This window comes from Pan troglodytes, chromosome Y, assembly GCF_028858775.2.
Source record: "Pan troglodytes isolate AG18354 chromosome Y, NHGRI_mPanTro3-v2.0_pri, whole genome shotgun sequence".
Taxonomy (NCBI): Eukaryota; Metazoa; Chordata; class Mammalia; order Primates; family Hominidae; genus Pan; species Pan troglodytes.
In genome coordinates, this window is record NC_072422.2 from 20,105,267 (window position 1) to 20,122,162 (window position 16,896).

General features: G+C 38.4%; 1 pseudogene across 1 annotated transcript; it reads right to left on the reverse strand.

Moving 5' to 3' along the window:
- Positions 1-639: 639 nt before the first annotated feature.
- On the reverse strand, positions 640-3,100 carry LOC129388401 (testis-specific chromodomain protein Y 1-like; annotated as a pseudogene). The gene is made up of 2 exons (XR_010155022.1): positions 1,271-3,100; positions 640-835 (listed from the first exon to the last, which is right to left on the reverse strand). The product of XR_010155022.1 is annotated as a testis-specific chromodomain protein Y 1-like (transcript).
- Between the last annotated feature and the right edge of the window lie 13,796 nt (positions 3,101-16,896).

A 16,896-nucleotide genomic window follows, 5' to 3' on the forward strand; every position in this document is an offset into this window, starting at 1 on the left:
TGCATCTGCCTCCATTCTGTGCCTGGTGCATCCATAGCAAAATGAAACCTAAACCCATAGTTTCAGCTGAGTGCAGCCTGTAAGATGGGTTTGTAAAATTAGAAAAGCAGGCTCAAGGGAACCTTGCACAAAGGTGCCATCATCCACAGAGATTCTTGGCTGGTGAAGTGACACCCTAGAGATCTTGTGACAAAGATGACATTCATCACCAGTGGCCAGTGGATTATTCAATTATGCCTTATGTAATGGAGCCTCGATAAAAACCAACAAGACAGGATTCATAGAGCTTTTGCATAACTGAGCACGTACAGTGTTCTAGAAAATTGTGTGCTCATAAAAAGAGGCACTGATAATTGTAAAGGTCATACAAAGTGTAGGGGTGTTTGTTTTGAAAGATGTTTCTGCCTTTAATAATGTGTCCAGAATTTTGACTTATTAACTAGAACATACACTAAAGTAACCTAAATCTGCACATTCCACACATTAGAACCTGGAGATTTCTACCAAAATCATTCCATAATTCACTAATGTGGTGTAACAAGTTTTACTTTAGAGCGATAAAGTTTTCTTTTGTTAACTGGGTAAGAACTAGACATTTACAAAGGAAAAGAAAATCAAGTGATATCTCACCACCAATTCTGGTCATGTGTTCAGTTTAGGAGAATGATCGTCAGTGGATTTTGTGACATAAGTATTTATGCTAAAAGATAAGTCTCTTATAATTGTGTGTCTCTGAAGCGTTTGTGCCACTATAAAGCCAAGGGCACCATCTCTGATCGTTCTGTGTCTTTCTGGGAGGGAAGCTAAGGCTGCTTTATATCCCAATAGAGGTATTCTAGGATATAAAAATAAGAAAAAATCAACATTATTACAGGATTCTCTGTCATAAACATCTAATAAAACACAACTCTGGTCTTATACATAGTAGTAGCCATAGATACATATTAGAGCTTGCAAGAAGAGTCTAGTACCCAACAGTCTGTTTTTATATTTGGGCTTAGGTGTGCATAAAATAATCACATTTGGGCAAAGAAGCTGTTTTCTTACTCCTTGTAAAGCTACAGTGCTTAAAAATGATGTGATAATTTAAATACATAGCTTGGACATTTCCAGTTCTGTTTCCAAGCCTTAGCTATGGGTGAAATTGTTTTGGGCTATGAAGATGGACTAGGGCATCTTGCAACTCATGATGCATTTGGTGCCCCTTAGTTCTTGTGTCCTGAGCAGACAGACTGACAATTAAAACTCATCAATTTTATTTTCAACATACTTTAACATGGATTCTATCCCTTGGGCTGAGCTCCAGATCTTCCTCAGCACCTCACACTCTCTCTCATTGGCCTGTTCCAACTCCAGCTTAATATTACAGCGAACCAGGGCCTTACATTCTTCCAGTACAATTGGATTGTATGAGGCAAGCTCCTTAATTTGAATCGTAACCTCTTGGGTGAAAGTTCCAGTCAAAAATACCTGAGAGACCAGGCCTTTGGTGCATGCCTCCCGTGCTGTCAGCTTTCGCCCAGCAATTAACATTTCATTGGCAGATGCTTTACCCATCATTTTGGGGAATGTAATAGAAGAACAGCCATCTGGAGTCTGTCCAAAGGTCGTATAAGGGGTTTGGAACCAAGCCTTTTCATTAGCCCACACGAGATCACAAAGAGGCAGGATGGATGCACCTAGTCCAATGGCAGGGCCATTGACTGATACAACAATAGGCTTTTTAAATTGAATAAAAGTTTTCACAAAGTTCTTGATGGTGTCCACCATTTCAAGGCTTGCTCTGCTTCTGTCATTCCTTAAGTGCTTCACAAAGTACCCAAAATCAAGACCGCAGCAAAAGACACTTCCAGCTGCACTGAACAGCACGAGCTTGCTGTCATCTGCAGCAGCGCTATTCAGAGCATTAACCATTTCTTTAATTACTTCTGTATTCAGTGCATTTTTTTCTGTCGATCTAGTTGATAGCACTATCTGGGTGAATCCATCCTCTTTCTTCACTACAATGTCTCTGTATGTGCTGGCACTTTCTGTTAGCCTTATGGTGAAGTGCATCTTCTTGATAAAAGGCTGGTCTCTGCTGTCATCAGTCATATTTCTTTGCCCACCTTTCACTCTTGGAACTGAGGTATGCATGTCTGTTGTCCCATTGGCTGCTAATGGGTCTATTAATACCACTATACCCTTTTGGGTAGCTGAACCTGTGGCCATGGAAGCAGTACCTGAGCCAGACATCTGCGACATTAGTGGGTGTATCTGAGTCTTGTTCTGTATTCCAGTCTGTTCTGCACCAGGACGTGACAAAGGGTCCCGGAGGAGTTTCCCTTCTGTCACCTTGAAGACCACCGTGTCCTGCTGATCTGCTGCAATAGGGTCCAGTTTCTCAAGCTTCTGAAAACCACTCACAGTTTTCTTGTGGTCAAAGGGGCTGTCAGGTGCAAGGGTCTCGATAGTTGAATTTATTATCTCGATATTCTTTGTGTCGGAGAGAATTGAAGCTGCCTTTCTCCTAACGTTCTTGCTGGCAGCAAATAACTTGCGGTTTTTGGACCTGTGGTGTTTATCAGTCACTAGCGTTTTAGGAGAGTTCTTAGAATAGTTTGCTTTTGTAGATCTGGAAGTTCCTCTTCTGGCATTGTTTGAAAAAATTCTACTGGTTGTAGTCCATGTCAGTTTTTTCTGTTTTTCAGCCTGTCGTCTATTAAAATCATGTACACATTTTTCACACTTCATGAGGTGCTGCTCTGGTTCCCAAGTGTCATCCTGTTTGTCATAACCTTTCCACCGAACCAAATACTGTGTATTCCCCTTTTTATCCTGTCTTTTGTCAACAATAGCTTCAACCTCAAACTCCTGGGAAGCCATGAGGAAAGACACGGGATTGGAACAGTTGCTGTGCCACCTTTGTTTCAGTTGCGTCTCCACATAGACACTTCTTTCTGCCTCCAGCTCTTCACCAGGTTCTGTGTATGGATGAACCTCTTCTATTTTGTCACCACTGGTGTAGTGAAAATTGTGCGAAAGAGCAGCTATGCCATGTGCCTGAACCTCTCCACACTTACTGCCCGGTGGGACAGCTTGGGCTTTGTCTCGTGGTGCATGACAGCTTGCTCAGTAGCCTCAGGTGAGAGTAGCTAAATCCACAGCCCCAACCCTCTGGTGTAGTACAGAAAGCTTTCTTCCTGCCTGTTACTCCTTTGTGTTTCTTTGTTTAATTGTGGTTGCTATGACGATTATATGGAACATTCTAACGTTATAACATTTTTAAAGTTACACTAGCTTACCTTCAGTAACATACAAAGCCTTTACTCCTGTATAATGTACCTCCATTATTTCACTTACTGAGTTCTCAAAATTATACCTTTATTGATTTTATGTCAAAAACACAAATTAGTGGTAGTTTTTTTATTAAATATATTTGTGTTTTAAGTTATGTGGGAACAAATTGTGGAGGTGCACATTGTTAATTGTTCTTTTTGTTTTGTTTTGTTTTGTTTTGTTATGGAGTCTCGCCCTGTCAACCAGGCTGGAGTGCAGTGGTGCAATCTCGGCTCACTACAAGCTCCGCCTCCCGGATTCACGCCATTCTCCTGTCTCAGCCTCGCAAGTAGCTGAGACTACAGGCACCTGCCACCTGGCCAGGTGAATTTTTTGTATTTTTAGTAGAGACGGGGTTTCACCGTGTTAGCCAGGATTGTCTCGATCTCCTGACCTCGTGATCCACGCACCTCAGCCTCCCAAAATGCTGGGATTACAGGCGTGAGCCACTGCGCCCGGCCAAATTTTTTATCTTACATATTTGTTCATGTATTTATCTTTACGTTAATCTTTGTTTGTTCATACTGCTTTTGAGTGTCTGTCCATTCTACCCTGAAGTACTCCATAAGACATTTCTTAAAGGGTAGTCTACTTGTAAAAGGTGCCAGTTTTTATATGAGAATGTCATAATTTGTCCCTCACCTTTGATGGACAGTTTGGTGGGTCATAATGTTTAGGCTTGACAGTTTTTTCTGCCATCACTTGCAATATATTAGGCTACCGCTTTCTATCGTTTTAGTTTTCAGATAAGAAATCTACTGCTTTTCAGTGGTTATTCAGATAAGCGATCCACTGGTTATTTTTAGGGTCCCTTTTACATGACTAGCTACTTCCCCTGCTTCCCTTGAAAATCTTCAAGATTCTCTTTGTATTTATTTTAGACAGTTTAATTATCAGGTAAGTTTGAGTTTGTTTCTTTGAGTTTTTGTTACTTGGAGTCTGTTGAGCTCCTTGGGTACTTACTTATTGTCTTAAATTGTTGCATTCTTTATGACTATGTTGTTAAATAGTATCCACGATTTTTTGTCTCTTCCTTGGAACTTCCAAAATGCATATGTATGGCTGCTTGATGGTGTCCCTCAGGTTTCTAGGCTGTATAAATCTGCCTTGCCCCTTTTCAGACTCCACTGGTGACCACTATATGGTTGACTGACCCCAAGGGTGTGTATCACAGTGTGGGGACAGTGTGTCAGTTGGTCTCGCAAGGCTGATGCGTCCCAGAGCTCAATTCCCAGACTTCAATCATTGCAGTCTCATTAGTGCACTACGATCTAGAAATCTCTAATTGTGAGGTATCACACAGAGTTCTTTGTCTCATGGCCAAGAAAATTAAGGAGGATGGATGCAAAAAGGTTGAATCAAAACTTTTATAAGTGAAAGTTAAAAACTCTTCACATTGGGGGGTGAAATGTGAGTGGTTTACCTACTATGATGCTGTGCTTTACGGTTTCTAAGGGCAGAGAAGTAAAGAAATGTGCTTAGTGTTCTTGGAGTAGGCGTTATTTGGCTTGGCCCTGAAACTTGGCCTTGGATTCATCTGGAGCTGAAGTGATGATTTGTAGAAGCTACAAGGCTCAGCCTTGGAACTTGGCCCTGGACCAAGAAGGAGCTGAAGTGACAGCTTGGCCTGAGACCTTGGCCTGGGATCAATCAAGGGATGAAGTAATGTCTCATGGCCACAATAATTAAGGAGGCTGGATGATGCAAAGTTCAAGTAGGAACTAAAGTAACACAACAGCCATCTGGACTCCGTCCAGATGTCATATAAGGGGTTTGGAACCAAGGCTTTTCATTAGCTCAGAAGAAATCACAAAGAGGCAGTGTGGATGCACCTATTCCAAAGGATGGGCCATTGACTGATACAAAAATAGGCTTTTAAAATTGATTGAAAGTATTCACAAAGTTCTTGATGGTGTTCACCATCTCAAGGCTTGTTCTGTTTCTGTCCTTCCTTAAATACTTCAGAAAGTACCCCAAATCGAGACCACAGCAAAAGACACTTCCAGCTGCACTGAACAGCACAAGCTTGCTGCCACCCACAGCAGCCCTATTCAGAGCATTAACCATTGCTTTAATTACTTCTATATTCAGTACATTTTTTATGTCGATCGAGTTTATAGCCACATCTGGGTGAATCTGTCCTCTTTCTTCACTGCAATATCTCTGTATGTGCTGGCACTTTCTGCTAGGCCCATGATGAGGTACATCTTCTGGATAAAAAGCTGGTCCCTGCCACCATCAGTAACATTTCTTTGCCCAACTTTCACTCTTGCAACTAATATGTGCACACCTGTTTTTCCATTGGCTGCCGATTGGCCCACTAATACCACTATACCTTTTTTGGTAGCTGAGTCTGCAGCCGTGGAAGCCGTAACTGAGCCAGACCTCTGAGAAAATAGTGGGTGAATCTGAGTCTTGCTCTCTATTCCACAATGTCCTGCCCTGGGATCTGATAAAGCCCTGATGATCTTCCCTTCCTCCTCCTTGAAGACCACTGTATCCTGCTGATCTGCTGCAATAGGGTCCAGATTCTAGAGTTCCTGAATGCTACTCACTGTGTTCTTGTTGTTAAAAGGGTTGTAAGGGGCAAGTGTCTTTCTTGATAGTTGAACACAGTAGCTCCATATTCTTTGGGTCGGACAGAGGTGACCCTGGATTACTGCTAACATTCTGGCTGGCAGAACATAACTGGCTGCTTTTGAATTTGTGGTGTTGGCCAGACACTAGCATTTTAGGAGTACTCTTAGAAAAGTTGGGCTTGGTAGATGTAGAAGTTCATCTTCTGGTATTGTTTGAAAAAGTTCTAGTTGTTTTGGTCCATGCCACTTTTTTACTTTTCTGTTTTTCAGTCTGTCATCTGTTAAAGTCATATATATATTTTTGACCGGTGCTGCTCTGGTTCCCAAGTGTCATACTGTTTCTTTTAACCTTTCCAACACCAAACATTTTTGTTGTTGTTGTTGTTGTTGTTGTTTTGGTTTTTTTTTTGTTTTTTTTTTAGACAAAGTCTTGAGCTACCACCCAGGCAGGAGTTCAGTGGCACAATTGCACAATCTCGGCTCACTGCAACCTCCACCTCCTGGGTTCATGCGATTCTCCTGCCTCAGCCTCCCGGGTAGCTGAGATTACAGGGGCCTGCTACCACGCCTGGCTAACTTTATGATTTTTAGTAGAAAGAGGTTTTCGCTGTATTAGCCAGAATGGTCTCCATCTCCTGAACTCGTAATCTGCCCGCCTCAGCCTTGCAAAGTGCTGGGACTACAGGCATGAGCCACTGTGCCTGGCCTCTGTCTTTCCATTTTTGTCTCATCTTTTGTCAACAATAGTTTCAACCTCAAACTCCTGGAGAGCCAGGAAGAAAGACACAGGATTGGAGCCATTGCTGTGCCAAATTTGTTCCATTTGCATCTCCACATAGCCACTTCTTTCTGCCTCCAGTTCTTTACCAGGTTCTGCGTATGGATGAGCCTATTCTATTTCATCACCACTGATGTAGTGAAAATTGTTTGAAATAGCAGCTATGCTATGGGCTTTAGGCTCTCCACACTTACGCCCTGCTGGGACAGCTTGGGCTTTGTCTCATGCTGCATGATAGCTGGCTTAGTAGCCTCAAGTGAGAGTAGCTAACTCCACATCTCTTACTCTCTGGTGTAGTACAGAAAGCTTTCTACCTGTCTGTTACTCTTTTTCTTTTTTAATTGTCTTTGATACTGTGATTACATTGAATATTCTAAAGGTATTCCACTTTTAAAGTTCTACTAGCTGACTTTCAATAACACGCAAATCCCTTAACCCTGTATAACTGCAACCCCCATGATTTCCTTATTGAGTTCTCAAAATCATACCTTTATGCATTGTATGTCAAAAACGCAAGTTAGTGATAGTATTTTTATTAAATATATTTGTGTTTTAAATTGCATGGGGAACACATTGTGGAGGTGTACACTGTTATTCTTTATGTTTTATAATAGCTTATATATTTATCTTTACCTTAATATATATTCATTCATACTGCTCTTTATTATCTGTTCATTTTACCATGAAGTATCCCATAAGGCATTTTTTAAAAAGATAGTCTACCGGTAAAATGTCCCAGCTTTTATCTGGAAATGTCATAATTTCTCCCTCACTTATAAGGGACAATGTTTTGAACATAAAATTTCTGTTCAAAAGTTTTTTCTCACATCATTTGGAATATGTTAATCTATTGCTTTCTGTCCTCTGAGTTTTCAGATAAGATATCTGCTGATTATTTTTGAGGGTTACTAGCCAGTAACATAACTAGCCACTTCTTTTGTTGATTTCAGGATTTTCTCTGTCTTTCTTTTGAAGAGCTTAATTATCATATAATCTGAGTTTGTTTATTTGAGTTTCTCTTACTTGGAGTTTGTTGCCTTTGACATTCTTAAACATTATTGTTTCTAAATAGTCTTCCTGATTCTTTTTCTCATCCTTTGAACTTCCAGTATGCGTAATATGGCTGCTTGATAGTGTTCCACAGCATTTTAGGCTTTATTCCCATTGCTTTATACTTTTTCTATCATGTCCTAACTTAATTATGTCAACACCCTTTCTTTGGTTTGCTGATAGTTTGTTCTTCCCCCAGCTCAAGTCTGCTTTTAAATATCTGTAGCGAATATTTTTTTCTTTTTATCCCTAGATTTTTTTAGGTTTCAAAATAATTTTACTTTTTTATTAATTTTTGTTCATAATTTTTTTGTAGTTCTTTTGTTTCTTCTATTAGCTTACTCTGAAACTTAATTTTAAATATTATGTTTCTGTAAGACCACCATTTGGGCTGTCTAAAAAAAAGTTTCAGACCATATTTTTTTTTTTACTTCTTAAAATGAGCCATACTTTTCTGCTTCACTGTGTGGTTTATCTCTAGACTTTTTTAGGTTTTAAAATAATTTTACTCTTTTGATTAATAATTTTTGTCCGTAAGTGTTTGTGCCTCTTTTGTTCATTCTATTAGCTTATTATGTAGCTAATTTTAAATATTATAATTTAGTAAGGCTGCCATTTGGGCTGTCAAAAAAAGCTTATTTTTTCGTAATTATTTTGTAGTTGTTATTACAATGAGCCATACTTCTCTATTTCACTCTGTGGTTTGTGATTTTGCTGGTGCTGAAAAAGAGCATTTAAATTTTAAAGTGCCATGACTTTGAAAATCAGATTTTCTACTTCTATGGTTTGGTAGAGTTTTGTTTAATCATATAGGCTCTTTCTCTCCTGTAAATCAGCTGTACTGAGCTTCGTCTTGGGTCTCTTTTGAGGCACATTGTTTTGGGACACATATCGTTAAAACCACAATTCATTACGTGTGTGTGTGTGTGTGTGTGTGTGTGTGTGTATGATTAATTTTGAATGTTTTAGTCAACAAATGTCTTAAGAGAAAAAGAAGAACAATCAGGAAAAAATATTTTCACCTTTTAAATCTACTGAAAGTTGGTTGCACAGAGGGACAAAGAGCCTGCATAATATTTGGGGAATATAATAATGACTATTCGCCTCTGTCGGGACCTCCATAAGCAGAAGCAGCAATCGGCAAAGGAGTCCTCCTGAGATTTGGAGGACAGGGTCCTTTTTATTTGCCATGGCTCTTGTAAGCTGCTCCAGAAATATTTGCAAGGCAGCATCCCACAGTGGTGGTTATTAAAGAATAAGTAGCTGCTGTTGATCTGTGCTACAAAATTGATAAAATTTAATTTTTATTTACTTTACAAATCTTTTTTTGGAAGCTGTAAACCTTCAGGTAGACTCGGAATTCTATAGTAATTGCATCATACTAATCCTGCCACTGCACCCATTGTATAGTTGAAAGGACGGATATACAGTGATCCCTTGTACATTGCAGAACTTTCCCAGAATCTAGTATTATTTTACTTTGACCTATTTGTCTTTGCACCTAAAGTATGCCTTGCATAGAAGTCACAAAAGTGACTCCTTCGTTTAAGGGTACACTTGCAACAATGTGTGCCTTTTTAAGCAAGAGCTCAGCTTTACAGTTCTTACAAGTAAAATATGACATACTCTGACATTGACTTACATGTTTTCCATATGTGCTTTCTCTTGCTTGATCCTCAATTTCTTTTTTGCTCATTTAAAAAATCTGGATAATTTTTAAAAACTGCTGTTGTATTTTTCATACTACAATTTGATGTACTTGGGATTTCAATTATTATTGAAAACTTAAAATAGCCTACTATGAAGAATACTAACTTGTGTGAATAATTTAATGTTTAAGGTCAGCAGTATAAAAATATGCTGCTCTTGTAGTTTTCCATCCTTCTCAATTTATATTACTTTCTCTGATTTTATCTGTGCACACAGATGGTTCATTAGCAGTTAAGTTTGCCAGGGTTGAAAGAGCAATAGCATTTTGTTATAGAGAAGCTTAAGTCACAATTTCCTTTAGCTTTTCTTTATCTATGTATGTTTTCTTAGTTTCATTTTACCAGTTGTATATTTCAGGTTTGATAGCATTTTTCTTAAAACTTGGATATCCCACCACCTTCTGACTCCATGGATTCAGCTGAACAATCGTGTGTTAATTTTAATCGAGACCTTCTTGTACGTAGCAAGTTGCTATTCCCTTTCTGCTTTTACAATTTTCTTTGTATTGGCTCTTGATTGCCTGTAATGTTTTCTGATATGGCTATCACTGACTATATTGTGGTTGAAGATTTTTGTCCTCTTTCATCTTTCAGATTGCGATTTTTAAGTTCAGTAAATGTTCAGTCATTTTTGCCTTAAAAATTTTGGGCTTCCGTTTTTCTTCATTTATATGATGCTCATAACGCACGTACCAGTATAACGCATGGTGTTCTATTTACTCTTCAGTTTTGTTTTATTATATTTTTTTCACTTTCTTTAAATTGTACTTCTCAGACTGGGTTATTTCAGTTTTTATTCCTTCAGATTGAGTGAATATTTACTTGCTCAAATCTGCGGTTAAATCCCTTTAATATCTTCAGTAGTTTTCCCATTTTTATGGGTTCTTTTATAATTTGTCTCACTGATGCTCTCAGGTCATTCTTTCATCATTTGTCCATCATTTCTCTTTAGCCTTACTTAAAACTGTTGTTTTAAGTTCTTTGTCTATAAAATTTGGGACACATTTAATTCCTGCATTTAGTTTACATGGTTGGAAACTTTCTGTTTGTTTTTGTGTTTTTGGTTTTCAGAAAACTATATTTGAAATGCCATAATGTGCTAACACTGAATGTTACCTCTGTATTTGAAATGTCATAACATGCTAACTCCTAATGCTTTTTGCTATTTCTGAAATGCAACATGTTAGTTATTAAAAGCTCAGCTTACATTCCATTAGCACTTTGAATAAGAGCAATACGAAAACTATCACCTTTAAATACAGGGTGTGTATTAACCCTCTCCTTTAACTCTCAGGGGGGTTGTTTATAATTCTTTCCTAACATTCACTTTCTTCTGACTCTAAAGCTATAGATAAACTTGAGGGTTAAAGTATATCATTTTACATTTTTTTAAGAATGTTCCTGTCATAAGCATATACATGATTTTCTAAGTGCTTCAGTGTATTAAACTGCTTTTGAATATTCAGATTTTTGCAAATACAAATCTCTCCAACTTTTGCTCCTGCTTATCCTTTGCCTAGTGTAAAAGATAACTGTATTTTTTGTACTCAGCAACTTAAATGTTTGTGACCAATTCCTGGCATTTCCGACCGAGAGTGACTTCTGAGTTAGGCAAAGGAGAAATAAATGTTTATTTTATCAAATTTTCATATATCCTCTAGAAAGACTGAAAAAAAAAACACAATAATTTAGCACATAAGGGTTTCTTTGCTTTTTTGAGAAGCAGGAATCAGGTCCTCATTTTGACAATGTGGATTTCAATTCTGAAGGCTTCATCTGTGCCTAGGAGGTGATATGACAATCCTTAAAGAAAAAAAAAAAAAAAACTTTACCATTGTATAATTGTCTTTCTGGATTAAATGTTTACTTGGTTTATATAAACTATTGATTTTTCAGGGTCCAGACTGTTTTTGATGGTTTGAAACTTTTTTTTTTTTTTTGGAATGGTTTGAAACTGCCATCCCTGCCATTTTACTTTTATTTTTATCTACGAAGCACTGAGTGTTTTCTAATTTCAGAGTTTATTGTTATTTATGAGGTTTATGTTTTGTCTCTTGTTTAAAATACTTAAAGTGAATGTTACATTTCCAATTTGCAATCCCCGGTGTTAGGTTTTTGTTTTAGTGGTCATGTTATAAAGTTTTTGTTTTTTTATTAAGTGAAATTATCAATTTTGTATAAAATGTATGAGGTAAGATTCTCTGTTATAAAGTACATTTTGGTTTTTGTAAAACAAACATACAATAAGTGGCTTACAAAGTGACTTTCAAATAATTATCTAAAGAAAATAATAAGAAAATAATGTAAGCATGCAGCAAGGTCAGTAAGTACAATGATTCCTGGTGGAAGGCTGTATAAATTGTTTTTAAAAAGCCAGCTCCCTGTGGCTGCAGCAGGCTGTAGAAGGGGGAGAATTATAGAGGATGAGCTCATAGAGGTAAAAACCCAACAATTTTCTTGGATTTTTATAGGTCTTCAGATTTTACTTTAGATTTCACCCTAACCCTGGTTTGTGACTCAAAGTAGAATTGGTAAGGTCGTTACTAGCATCTATTGCTGAGAGGTTAGAAATGCTGCTAAATATCCTAAAATCTTGAGTCTCAGGCACCTTTGAGAAGTTAACAGTGTTGAAATATCTCTCGAGAAAATTATATTTAAAAGCTCACATTTAGAACTCTTTGATGTTATATTTTGAAGATTTCTTAACTCCAAGTTTGGTTTCCATATAGCAGAAGGATTTGAAAAAGTGTACATAAGTTCCATTGATTCAACTTAGGGTAAACATTAGTAAAGTAAGGTCAGTTCAGTTAATCAATGATTAGAAACTAAATGATATATTTCTTATTTCTCTGCTTTTCCTTCCAATTGCTTTTTCAATATTTTTGTAAAACATGAATGTGAAAAAATAAAACCCCAGTCAGCCTCTGTTTTGGAGGTACCAAGGGAGAAATCTCAATGAATGGTATTTGGGATGGAGCTAATCTTTCATACAGTTGAAAGGCATAAATAATACACTTGCATACAGGTGCATCGGCACACTATATTATGGATACACATTGTGCATTCAGAAAGCACAATGTGTATCCATAATACAGTCATGAATGATCCTAGTCATAATATAGTCACGAATGATCCTGGGATATTACAATAAGCGAGTCAAATGGAAACAAAGTTTGCAAGGATTATAGCTGGGGTTATAGGATTTTCAATTTTGCTAAAGTTGTTTACTAGAACCAATATTCAAGTATCTCCTACTTTTAAAAAAATTATTTGATAGAAGTTTGCATAGTGGACAGCTTTGATCAGAATTATTAGTTCTTTGCCAACATAATAAAAGTATGCATTCACAAAAAATGCATATTAGACAATAAGAGAAAATAGAAATCAATGAATGAGGAAACTGATGTAATAGGAACAATTTCTGAAAATTTTAAGATAAATCCAAAAGGAAGTGAATTTCTACAGTGGAAAATCTTTTTCATTTCAATCAAAAATTTGTTTCAGAATGTTAGCAAGTAGCAGCAACATGGTAATTATCCAAATTTACACCGTTTCCTTAGTTCCAATTTAGCGCCTGAGATGTAGGCTCTGTTGCTGATGCTAGGGCCTTCTCCATGAGGCAGAACTCCTACCCATATAGGGCCTGCTTTTTCTCCAAGGTTAATAAAATGCCATTGAACACCTAAAAGGAAAAGGCAAGTTTAATTTTGTTTGCTTAAGATACTAAGGGAGAGCTCTGCTGTTTAGACACATTCTTGGAACAATGCAGAGAGTGTGAAATTGAGGCATTAACAGACATTAAGTTGTGCACAGAAGCTGGCATTATTTGTAGAAACAAAGTTGTTTGGCTAAAATTTGTAGTGAAAGAGGAATATTTATTGAAATCTGTGACTGACCTGATTTTTCAAAGTGCTGGCACTGTTTTATTATTATTACTGTTACTATCACTATTATTACCTGTAACAGCTTTTTCACTAAGGGAGTTAAGCTTTATAGATTACTTAAATTTAAACCTGAATTTGATGGGTACATTTTACAATGATTGCAGAACCACTATTTACTAAATATTTCTGAAAGTCTAAATTGCCATCTTCTAAGAAGACATAATACACCTTTGTTTTTAAAGAAATGAAGAGTATTTACTAATTGGTAACCGTTTGTTAAATAATTACTCCGATATAGGTTCAAGAGCCTTGTAAGTAAGTGAATAGGAAAATAAGTACTTTAAAGGTTTTTTTTTTTTTTTTTTTTTTTTTTTTTACATAGATGCATATGGACCACTGAAGCACATATGCACATGTGTATTGTGTATATATGTCAGGATTTTTTTTATGGAATTAGTTTACGGCATCACCATCAAACAAGCTGACTTATTAAAAGAAGGTTTATAGTTTTAATATTTATTCAAATAATGTTTTTTGATTGTATCCTAGGGATAGTGATCAGCTCAAAACCTGAAGGAAGAAGATGGGTGACTTCTCCATTTCCAACTGAGGTACCAGGTTCATCTCACTGGGAGTGCTGGGAAGTGGGGCAGGACAGTGGGTGCAGTGCATCAATTGTGACCTGAAGCAAGGTGAGGCATCACCTCACCCGGGAAGCAAAAGGGGTCAGGGAATTCCTTTTCCTAGTCAAAGAAAGGGGCACCTGGAAAATCAGGTCACTCTCACCCTAGTACTGTGCTTTTCTAATGGTCTTAGCAAATGGCACACCAGAAGAAGATCTCCCATGCCTGCATCAGAGGGCCCTACACTGATGGAACCTCACTCATTGCTAGCACAGCAATCTGAGATCAAACTGCGAGGTGGCAGCATGGCTGGGGGAGGGGCATCCACCATTGCCAAGGCTTGAGTAGGTAAATGAAGCAGCTGGGAAGTTCGAACTCAGTGGAGCCCACCACAGCTCAAGGAGGCCTGCCAGCTTCTGTAGACTCCACCTGTGGGGGCAGGGCACAGCCAAACAAAAGGCAGCAGAAACCTCTGCAGACTTAAATGTCCCTGTCTGACAGCTTTGAAGAGTGTAGTGGTTCTCCCAGCACACAGATGGATATCTGAGAACAGACAGACTGCCTCCTCAAGTGGGTCCCTGGCCCCCAGGTAGCCTAACTGGGAGGCACCCATCAGTAGGGGCAGACTGACACCTCACATGGCCAGGTACTCCCCTGAGACAAAAATTCCAGAGGAATGATCAGGCAGCACCAGTTGCTGTTCACCAATATCCACTGTTCTGCAGCCTCCGCTGCTGATACCTAAGAAAACAGGGTCTGCAGTGGACCTCAGCAAACTCAACAGACCTGCAGCTGAGGGTCTTGACTGTTAGAAGGAAAACTAACAAACAGAAAGGACATGGACACCAAAACCCCATCTGTACATCACCATCACCAAAGACCAAAGATAGATAAAACCAGAAAGATGGGGAAATAATAGAGCAGAAAAACTCAACGCTCTAAAAATCAGAGCACCTCTCCTCCTCCAAAGGAACACAGCTCCTCACCAGCAATGGAACAAAGATGGACGGAGAATGACTTTGACTATCTGAGAGAAAAAGGCTTCAGATGATCAAACTACTCTGAGCTACAGGAGGAAGATCGAACCCATAGCAAAGGAGTTGAAAACCTTGAAAAAAAAAATAGACGAATGGCTAACTAGAATAACGAATGCAGAGAAGTCCTTAAAGGATGTGATGGAGCTGAAACCCAAGGCACAAGAAAAACGTGATGAATGCACAAGCCTCAGTAGCTGATTTGATCAACTGGAAAAAAGGGTATCAGTGATGGAAGATCGAATGAATGAAATGAAGTGAGAAGAGAAGTTCACAGAAAAAAGAATAAAAAGAAATGAACAAAGGTTCCAAGAAATATGGGACTATGTGAAAAGACCAAATCTACGTCTGATTGGTGTACGTCCGAAAGTGATGGGGAGAATGGAACCAAGTTGGAAAGCACTGCAGGATATTATCCACGAGAAGTTCCCCAATCTAGCAAGGCAGGCCAACATTCAGATTCAGGATATGCAGAGAACACCACAAAGACACTCGTCGAGAAGAGCAGCTCCAAGACACATAATTGTCAGATTCACCAAAGTTGAAATGAAGGACAAAATGTTAAGAGCAGCCAGAGAGAAAGGTCGGGTTACCCACAAAGGGAAGCCCATCAGACTAAGAGCTGATCACTTGGCAGAAAGCCTACAAGCCAGAAGAGAGTGGGGGCCAATAGTCAACATTCTTATAGAAAAGAATTCTCTACCCAGAATTTCATATCCAGCCAAACTGAGCTTCATAAGTGAAGGAGAAATAAAATCCTTTACAGACAAGCAAATGCTGGGAGATTTTGTCATCACCAGGCCTGCCCTACAAGAGCTCCTGAAGGAAGCACTAAACATGGAAAGGAACAACCTTCACAACTGCAATAACATGCCAAATTGTGAAGACCACTGAGGCTAGGGAGAAACTGCATCAACTAGTGAGTAAAATAACCAGCTAATATCTTAATGACAAAACCAAATTCACACATAACAACATTAGCCTTAAATGTAAATGGGCTAAATGCTCCAATGAAAAGACACAGACTGGCAAATTGGATAGAGAGTCAAGACCCATCAGTGTGCTCTATTCAGGAAACCCATCTCATGTACAGAGACACACATAGGCTCAAAATAAAGGGATGGAGGAAGATCTACCAAGCAAATGCAAAACAAAAATAGACATGGGTTGCAAGCCTAGACTCTGGTAAAACAGACTTTTAACCAACAAAGATCAAAAGAGACAAAGAAGGCCATCACATAATGGTAAAGGGATCAATTCAACAAGAAGAGCTAACTACCCTAAATATATATGCACCCAGTACACGAGCACCCAGATTTATAAAGCAAGTCCTTAGAGACATACAAAGAGACTTAGACTCCCACACAATAATAGTGGGAGAATTTAACACCCTACCATCAAAATTAGACAGATCAATGAGACACAAAGTTAACAGGGATATCCAAGATTGAACTCAGCTCTGCACCAAGCTGACGTAATAGACATATACAGAACTCTCCACCCCAAATCACCAGAATATACATTCTTTACAGCACCACACCACACCTATTCCAAAATTGACCACATAGTTGGAAGTAAAGGACTCCTCAGCAAATGTAAAGGAACAGAAATTACAAAAAACTCTCTCAGACCACAGTGCAATCAAACTAAAACTCAGGATTAGAAAATTCACTCAAAACCGCTCAACTACATGGAAACTGAACCATCTCTTCCTGAATGACTACTGTGTACATAACGAAAGGAAGCCAGAAATAAAGATGTTCTTTGAAACCAACAAACAGCATCTCAAGGATGTGTCTTTGAGAACAAAGACACAACATACCAGAATCTCTGGGATGCATTCAAAGCAGTGTGTAGAGGGAAATTTATAGCACTAAATGCCCACAAGAGAAAGCAGGAAAGATCTAAAATTGACACCCTA